The 8,930-nt window shown below is 37.0% G+C and overlaps 1 non-coding gene across 1 annotated transcript; it reads right to left on the reverse strand.

Annotated features, from left to right (window-relative positions):
- Positions 1-8,307: 8,307 nt before the first annotated feature.
- On the reverse strand, positions 8,308-8,411 carry LOC112101283. The gene has a single exon (XR_002907410.1). It is a non-coding gene; the product is annotated as a small nucleolar RNA R71 (small nucleolar RNA).
- Between the last annotated feature and the right edge of the window lie 519 nt (positions 8,412-8,930).

Here is an 8,930-nt window from a genome sequence, read left to right on the forward strand (position 1 = left end):
AAGTTCTTCAAGGAAGTTTTGGTCTGGAAATCTTGTTCAAGACAGGCAATGTGAGGAACAATGATCCATTCATAACTTTGATTCTGTGTCTAAAAATCTCTGATTTGAGGATGCTGGAAGTATAGACGGTGGATGATAAAAACAGTAGTGAACTGTTTTCCTTCTTGGTCTGGGAGTTCCAGAAGATGATGTGTGTCAGCAATCTGTTGTAGCTTCCTACGCCACCATGGTAATGGCGAAAACCATTCAAACAAAGTCCAGGTGAGAGAGGTGGAAAACTCTGGGTCATTGAGTTTGGTGAGAAGGGGTAAAACGGGGAAAACCATTTTTGTGGCATACAGAACAGTAAGACACCATGTATACCAAAGTGCATCTTGGGTAATATCTTGGTGAGGTGTGATAACTAATCCTGTAAGGAAAAGATGATCAAGATGAAAACTGGGAAAAAACATAGGTTCTTTATTCATCATGTAGATATTCATAAAAAACCTAAAGAGGAATTTGCGGGCAAAGTTTTGGATCTGATGATGGGATGAAAAAGCCATATTGAGAAGGAAAGACTTCTGGGTGAGGGCTGTTTTAGGAAGTGAACTAGCCATGGCAATGATTGGGAAGAAAATCTGAGAAGTGATACAAAAAAACTGTGGAGTTTTTGGTTTTGGGGGTCTAGATAGTAAGTCTGGAATGAGGTTATGATCTCCTTTTATATGCTGGACATGGTAGTCATATCTTGAGAACCATTCCTTAAGCCGAAATAAAGTTTTTTCTAGAACAGTCTTTTGCTTAAAGTTCAAGATATTGGGAAAAGCTGAATTATCCAGTCGAATAAAAAATCTATGGCCAATGGAATTCAAATTTCTTGATACCATTTTTCACGGCTAAGATTTCTTTGTAGACTGTGTGATAATGCTTTTGTGCTTCAGGGAATTGTCCACTTGCATATGTAATCAAGTGCTATTTTTCATTATATTCTTCAAGGAGGATGGCCCCCCACGATTCATCACTTGCATCTGTTTAGAGAATCTTTTTACCGTCTGTGATAAGCTTTAAAGGTGGTGGATTCTGTGCAATCTGCTTTAATTGCTTTACAGTATCTGTGTGGAGTTTTGACCAGGATAGTGGATTCTTTTTTAGAAGGGCAGACAACTTGCTTGTGTGGTGATTGACATGTGGCATGAAATCTCGGATGTAATTGATAATGCCAAGGAATTGTTGGACTTGCTTTTTAGTAAAGTTACTTTCGGGAAAGTGAAGTAACTCTTGTGCAATGTGGGGTCCAGGCTGATAATGGCCGTCTTGGATTTTCATGCCAAGAAAGTCAATAGAGGTTGTCGCAATCGTGCTTTTCTTGTCAGAGATCATGATTCCATGTTCTTGAATGATCTGAAAAAACTGTTGGAGTAACTTGTGATGCTCATCATGAGTACCTGAAAAAATGAGTAAATCATCAATGTAAATAAGGGTATGGTGAAGAATGGGTTGAAAGATGGTGGTCATGGCCTTTTGGAAAATAGAAGAGGCAGTTTTAAGGCCAAATGGAAGGACGATCCATTGATAATGGGCGTTTGGGATACAAAAAGCAGTTTTGTATCTTTCAGATGGATGAATGTCAAGTTGCCAAAATCCAGATTTTAAATCGAATTTGGAAAAGATATGAGCATTTTTGAGGTGAATGAAGAGGGTGTGTCTATTGGGTAAAGAGAACTTTTGGTCTTGGAGAAAATTGTTGAGTGGCTGATAGTCAATGACTAGTCATTTTTTGCCACAGAGGATTTCAGACCTTTTTTCAACGTAAAAGGCTTGATAAGCCCATTGAGAAGTTGTGGGCTCAATGAGGCCTTGTTTGAGCAATTGGGCACATTCTTGTTGGGCCAAGATAAGGTCCTGAGGAGTCATTCAAGTGTGTGTGGCTTTGGTGGGGTTGTTGTCTTCATTTAACTTAAAAGGTAAGGAGATGAAGAAATTTGGGTTTTTCCACAAAGGTTTTGGATGGGTAAAGAGGCTATGATTTTCTGGACAAAATTTGAGGATTTGGTCGGTTATGGCCCGGTATGAAGGTGGTGGATTAGATAGAGAGTAGATTTTTAGAATGCTAGTGAATGGTTTGATCATGGATTTGTAACGGAGACCAAAGGGGGTGATATGGACATTTTTTGCTTGATGTAGGATGTCAAAACCAACGAGAAGATCTTTGTTTCGTAATGAGGAACCAATTAGCTTTAACCAAACAACAAAATTAGGAAATAACTGGATTCCTATTGGATGTTTAGTAGCCAATGTAGTTGTAAAGATCTTTCCATCAGCTGCTTTGAAATGTTCTTCCTGAGTTTTCCAATATTCATGAGGAAGAATATCAAGATTAATCATTCTTCTCTGGGAACCATTTCAAGAAAATCAATGGCTGTGATAGGTTTATGGTATTTAGAAGGAAGGATTTGGATCTTGACAGAAGGAATTGGAATAGTAGGATCATGGATGAGAATGGATGGAGGTTGGACTGTATAGATAGGCTCAAAATCTAAATTATCCGAATCACTGGAATTCGGCAAGGCAAAGATTATGTGGTCATTAGGCTCTTCTTGTTCTCAAAACAAGTGTTCAACCTGGTCTGTGGACGGAGAAAACTTCGTTGTGGATTCCAAATGTTGGATGAGCTTGATGGCCTTTCGAGATTTTACAGGACAATCTTTGGCAAAGTGGCCTTTCCTTTTACAGATGAAGCATCGACTTTTCTTGTGGTTAGAAGCTTCTTTGAAATAAGACTATTTTCTTCTAAAAAATCAGAATTGTTTAGAGCGTCGCTTTCCTGATGAGGATGAAAACTTGGATTTTCTTAAATGAGACTTCTTTTTAGGGGAACAATCACATTTTTTTGGATCTTTGCATTTAATAGCCAGATAAGGCTTTTTGCAGGCAGATCTGAAAGGTTCTTTATCCTTGATGAGCTCTTGGAAGAATTTCTTTTGTTTACATAGCTTATCAAGACATCCTATAGCGATCTGGAATATTTTCCCCAATGACAAAGTATCAATGTTGAGCTTATGCGCTACTAACTGTCGGTGGATTTCTGGTTACAATTCTTCCGGAAGAGATGCCAGGAAAACATGTCTGAGCATAGCATCATTGAATCCATTCAGCTTGTAATAAAGCAAAGACATCCGCTTGTAATAATAATGAAGATCTTTTGTGTTGAGAGACAACACTTCATATTAAGATAATCATTTCTGGGGGCTTCAAAAGTTGCGCTGGGCTCTCCAATAAATTGATCATGAAAGAGTGCAAAAGCTTGAGAGACTTCTGGAATCTGAATGAATTGCAGCTATCTATATTGTCCTAAGCTGTCAAACCAATCTCGGAGAGAACCAGTAAACTGCGTACTGAATTCTCGTAGAACAGACTGGGTTGTAGCTCCAGAGGCTAGCATTTGGACATCAATCTAGGCAGACAACTCTTGTAATCTTTCTCTCCACTTCGTGATAGGGATATCATCAAAAGTAAACTAGGGACTATTTGAAAGTTTGGGGACTTTTGGTCGTGGAGGAACAGAATGAGAGGACTCGCCAGTTTCATGTGTAATTTGTGGCTCGTCATCACTATCAATAACTTCAGTGGTATGTTCAGTGGTCTCAGTGGGTTCAGCAATGAGAAGTTTGGAAATGTCGGCTAGATTTGAATCAGAAGTGTCTGACTCAATTGTGGATGAAGTTGAATCTGATTCTGAAGAAGAATCTTCAGTAGAATATGACAAAGGTGATGGATGGAAAACTTGATGAGCAGAATACTAGTGCATGGGTTTTTTTTCTAAAGAAACTGAAGGTGGAATGGATGGCGAAGTAGTCACCGGCAAAGAGGGTGGTGATGGTTCAAATCTGGATGATTGAGGGTTTTGCTGAGGTATAGATTTGAGAAGTGGATTGGGTGTCTTCTTTGGTTTTAATGTGGGTTTTGGAGGGAAAAAGGTATGAGTCATTCCAAAAGTTTAGAAGGATTATACGTTCTAGAAGAAGTTGGTGGAAGGAAAGGGTGATAAGTAGGGTTAATAACAGGAAGTGGAGCAGAACTGGTGAAAAGAGTGGGTTGAACCTTTTCTGAATCAATTCTGGCAATTTCAGCTTTTAAGGCTCTGATCTCAGCTTCCTTTTTATCAAAATCAGGACTATAGATTCTTTGAGCAAGCATGGCTCGGAGTTCAGAGTCAAGTTGATTAACTCTGTTGTGAAGATTCTAATAGATCTGATTTAATTTTTCTAATAGATCTGATTTAATCTTTTTGAGATGGTGTCAACCTTTTTCTCAACCTGGTTTGATTTATGGGTGATGTGATCTACCTTGTGACGTAAGAACAAGGTTCTTCTAAGTGGCCAGCAGGGGTAACAATGGATGGGATATAAGGTTTAGAAATGAAATTCTTTTGCTGGTCTATTTTTTTTTCTAAGGGAGGAAACTGGGCTTGGTATTCGGTAGATGTTGAGGGTGAAAACATCATACATGATTGGATGAGAGGAGGAGATTTATCTAGAGTGTGGTAGGATGATTGTGTTCTGCAATTTAAGAAAGTTGGCTCATGTTGTTGAAGCCAAGCAAGACCTTTGTGATAAATGGGCAAAGGTGCTTGAGAATCAGGCTCAGATGGATCTTCTGGATGAGCAACATGGTATTTGCAAGCTGGATATATGATCTTTTTGGACTTGCGCTTGCGTCTTTGAGGTTGATCATCTTCTTCAATGTCATCTCAACAAGGACAGCCTGCATCACATTTGCCAGAGGCTGGGACATCCCAAAAGAAATGTCCATTAAGTTTTGCTAGGTATATGGGAGAACCTTGAGCAGTAAATGCTGAAATGGGTAAGTTCTCTTGTTCTGTGTGGACATAAGTAATCATTGAAGAATAAGTGAAAGATAACCGTGGTGGTTCTAAAGAAGAGCTTAGTGGAGGCTTAAAAGTGAGACGAATAGTTCCATCATGATTTTTCTGAAATTGACTTTCAGAAGTGTGGATGGGTTCAGAATTTTGATGAAATTGTTCATAGTTAGACAACCATTCTAAAGGCATTAATTTGATTAATTCTTGGCGAGGAATTTGCCTTGGGATTTCAATGATGGTTGGAATCTCGTTTGATTCTGCAATAATCATAAGGGCTTCAGAATTTGCAGTTTGTGGAGTTGGCAAATCTAAAGCATGATTCTGCAACCTGTAAACAAGCTGATGGTGCAGGGTGGCTATTTTGGCTGAAGAGATTTGTTCAACTCCTTGAAGTTGAATCTAGGATAAAATGTAAGCAAAGCACTTTCGGCATAGAGAGTAGTAAGAACTGTGCCAATAATAGCATGTTGATATTGCTTAAACCTGGTATCAAGCAAAGCAATGCGGGCTGTGAGTGGTAGACCTTTTCTCCCATGGAGAGTAAGAATAAGGCGAACACCTCCAAGATGAAGATGTATATAGCCTTCTCTTTTCCATGTAGTGATTAGCTCTAGGGGTATCTCAAGTGCCACATATTGTTCAGCTGCAGTAGCCTTTAAAGCACATTGATCTAGTCTGGATGACTGGATATATTCTTTAGGAGAGGGGCGTTTGGTAGAAATCAGGGTTTTAATGGTTTTAGTAAAAGAAGATGGTTTTTTATACAGATGATACGGACTGATGAGAGGCAAGGAAGATTCAGTGATTTGGGCAGACTCGAGAACATAGGAATATTCAACAAGGTTTTTTATCTTATTTGCTGTTTGCTTAGTACAAGATTTTGGTAAGGAAAGAGTAGAAGACAAAGTAACTGGAGAAGATGAAGAAGGAACAGGAGATGAGGATGATGATGAAGCCATGAAAATAAGCTTTTCTATTGAGATAACGCTTTAAAGTACTTTTTTCTTCCTAATTTAATCAATACTAAGATTAATTAGTTGCCACATTAAGTATCATATGTTTTTTCTATCTTATATGTGTATCAAATTGGGGATTTTATTTCTATTAAATTAACTTTTTATTCAATTTGGATGTAGTCTACTAGGAATTCAAATTTTATTCACTTATGAAGTATATCAATTTTTGTTCATGATTCGAATTACGGTATCAAACTTTTGCCAGTACTTGTATGGCGATGCATCTTAATGAAATTAGTTATACTAAATAATGATTATGCTGTCAACCTGACTCATATTACATATCTGCTGTTGAGTGTTAGAAAATGTATATTTATAAAGGAAAAAATCGTCATTTTACATTTCAAGTCTTACTAACACCCTTACTTTTATGTGTTTAACCTTCTTGTGATTTAATTACGTGTGTTTTATTTTAATTAAGTATTTTATGTATTTTAGGGGTATTATGGTCATTTCACAATTAACGAGAAATCAGACGGCAAAACGGACATCACTTTTGAACTTAGGAGGGTCGAAAACCTTAGAGGAAAATAAAAGGAAAAATGGCATTGTTCACATGTACGGTATTGTCTACGTTACTGTTCACGACACTGTTCATATAAACGGATCGATGACGTGGCATTGACCGATGATGTGGCATTGACTGATAAGGTATCACAATCTTGTTGGACTAAAATTTTTATGCACTGTTGATTGGTGATGTGGCAGCATGTTAGTGGTTCACAAATTGTGTGTACGGTACATGCATATACACATAATTATTTTCAATCAAACCACGTTACTGTTCAAGCTGGGTCAAACCATGTCACTGTTCAAACCGCGTACTGTTGACTGATGACATGGCGCAATCTTGAGCGTCCAAACTATTTTTAATCCGATGGCCATGATTTACTCAATGTATCTATAAAAAAGGGGCCTTCCCCCCCCTAATTTGGCATCTCTGAATCCATTTTTGGACTTCATTTTCTGTAATTCTCTCTCCATCTTATATTTTCTATGTATTTTAATAAATTTCTATTTTACCCCTAGTTCAATTATGAGTAACTAATTTTCTTTCAAGCGTCTCAACATGTGTCATGGACTTTATTTGGTAAATTTATTTTCTTTTCCCCTCTAGTTTTTGTGGATGTTTTGACTTTTCGTCGACAAATAATAATAATCTTGTCTAGATACCACCCTGGTTTCACCGGCTCCCTAATACAAGGTTATTATTATTTGGCACGATAAGCCCTTAACACCATATTTATTAGATTGTCGTTCATGAGGTATGAATTCCCCCCTCATGATTTAATTAGTACTAATAAAGAATATTTAGCCCATGGTTCATGTTGATACGGATCTAGATACCCAAGTACGTCATTTCAATAGATTTCTCTTCAATTTATTCTCGCAATTTCAATTCCAATTTTAGGATAATCGAAGTCACTTTCACCACAAATCCAACCATCCATTTAGAAAAAATTAAATCTACACACAATTAGAATCAATCTCCTCGTGGGATCGACACTCGTCACCATTAATCTATTCTACAATAGATTCGTTGCTTCCAAGTTCAATAAAATTTGCACAACAAGTTTTTGGCGCCGTTGCCAGGGAGGTAAGTTATTTTAATTTGTAGAGTTAATTTTTGTAAAAAATTTCTTTTAGTAATTTTTCTTGTAATTTTTTTTAATTTAAAAAAAAGAAAGAAAAAAAAGTGAATTTACATTTTGAGGTAATAATTTTTTCTCTTCTTTAAAGTTCTGTAATTTAATTTTCAAGTTATTTTTGTTTGTAATTTTTTTATCGTATTAATTTTAATTTTTAGTAAAATTTGTTTCACGTATTTTTTTTAGTGTGTTTTTGTAGAAATGTTTTAACAGTGTAATAAGGTTAGTACCGTAATTTCTCCTTCTTCTTTATTTTTATTTGTTTTGTTCTCATTTATTTTGCGTTCTTTGCATGCATGGTCGAAGGTCATTATTATCTAATCTTGAGCCTATAGACCTTGAACTTGAAAAAACATTGCGCACACACCAACACGTTAAAAATAAAATGGATTTGCAACAATAAGCACCACCACAGGAGAGGCCATTTAAGGACTACTTTAGTCCCTTAGCTAATTTGAGCACATCATGCATAAAATACCCAAATGTAGCTGCTAGGAGTTTTGAACTAAAACCTAGTGTGCTAAATTGTCTCCCAACATTCTATGGCCTAGAAAATGAGGACCCATATAATCATTTGAATGATTTTCATGCTGTTTGTCAAACATTTAGATATGAGAATTTTTCAGATGATGATGTTAAACTGAGACTATTCTCATTTTTTTTTAAAGGATAGAGCTCGTTTATAGCTCAATACATTACCTGCTAATAGCATTACATCATGGGAACAAATGGTAACTAAATTTTTGAATAAATATTTCCAGTGCATAAAACCAATGCTATTCACAGGGAAATCTCAGAGTTTACCCAGAGAGAGGACGAGCAGTTTTTCGAAACATGGGAGCGATTCAATGGGCTACTTTTAAAGTGTCCACATCATGGGTACGAGAAATGGCACCAGTGCCAATACGTTTTGGAGGGATTATTGCCGAATGTGCAAGAATGGCTAATGGCAACAAGTGGAGGAGAGCTAATGTCAAAAAGTGCATCAGAGATTTGGGAATTCTTCCAGCGACAAGCAGATAATTCCCAACAACGGAATCGATCGCTCAGGAACACTAAAAGAATTAAGGGAGTAAATGAGGTTCACATTGGCGAGTCAAGTTCAGAAATTAAAGAAGTCAAAGCGATAATTAAAGACCTCTCTCGAGAAATAGAATCGTTATTGACTGCTAAATCAATAGAGCCACATGACCATGACTCATACTCAAATCAAGCCAATGCCATAGGTGTAATGAGAAAACCATCAAATTACAACACATACTCCAACACATATAACCCTGGATGGAAAGACCACCCCAATTTTTTATGGTCTTAAGGTTTCCAACAGAATGGATCAGCAGCTCCAGCTCCACCAATGCAACCAATTCCTCAAATTCCTCAAGTTTCTCAGCCACCATTTAG

Source organism: Citrus clementina, unplaced genomic scaffold, assembly GCF_000493195.1.
Source record: "Citrus clementina cultivar Clemenules unplaced genomic scaffold, Citrus_clementina_v1.0 scaffold_2, whole genome shotgun sequence".
NCBI lineage: Eukaryota > Viridiplantae > Streptophyta > Magnoliopsida > Sapindales > Rutaceae > Citrus > Citrus x clementina.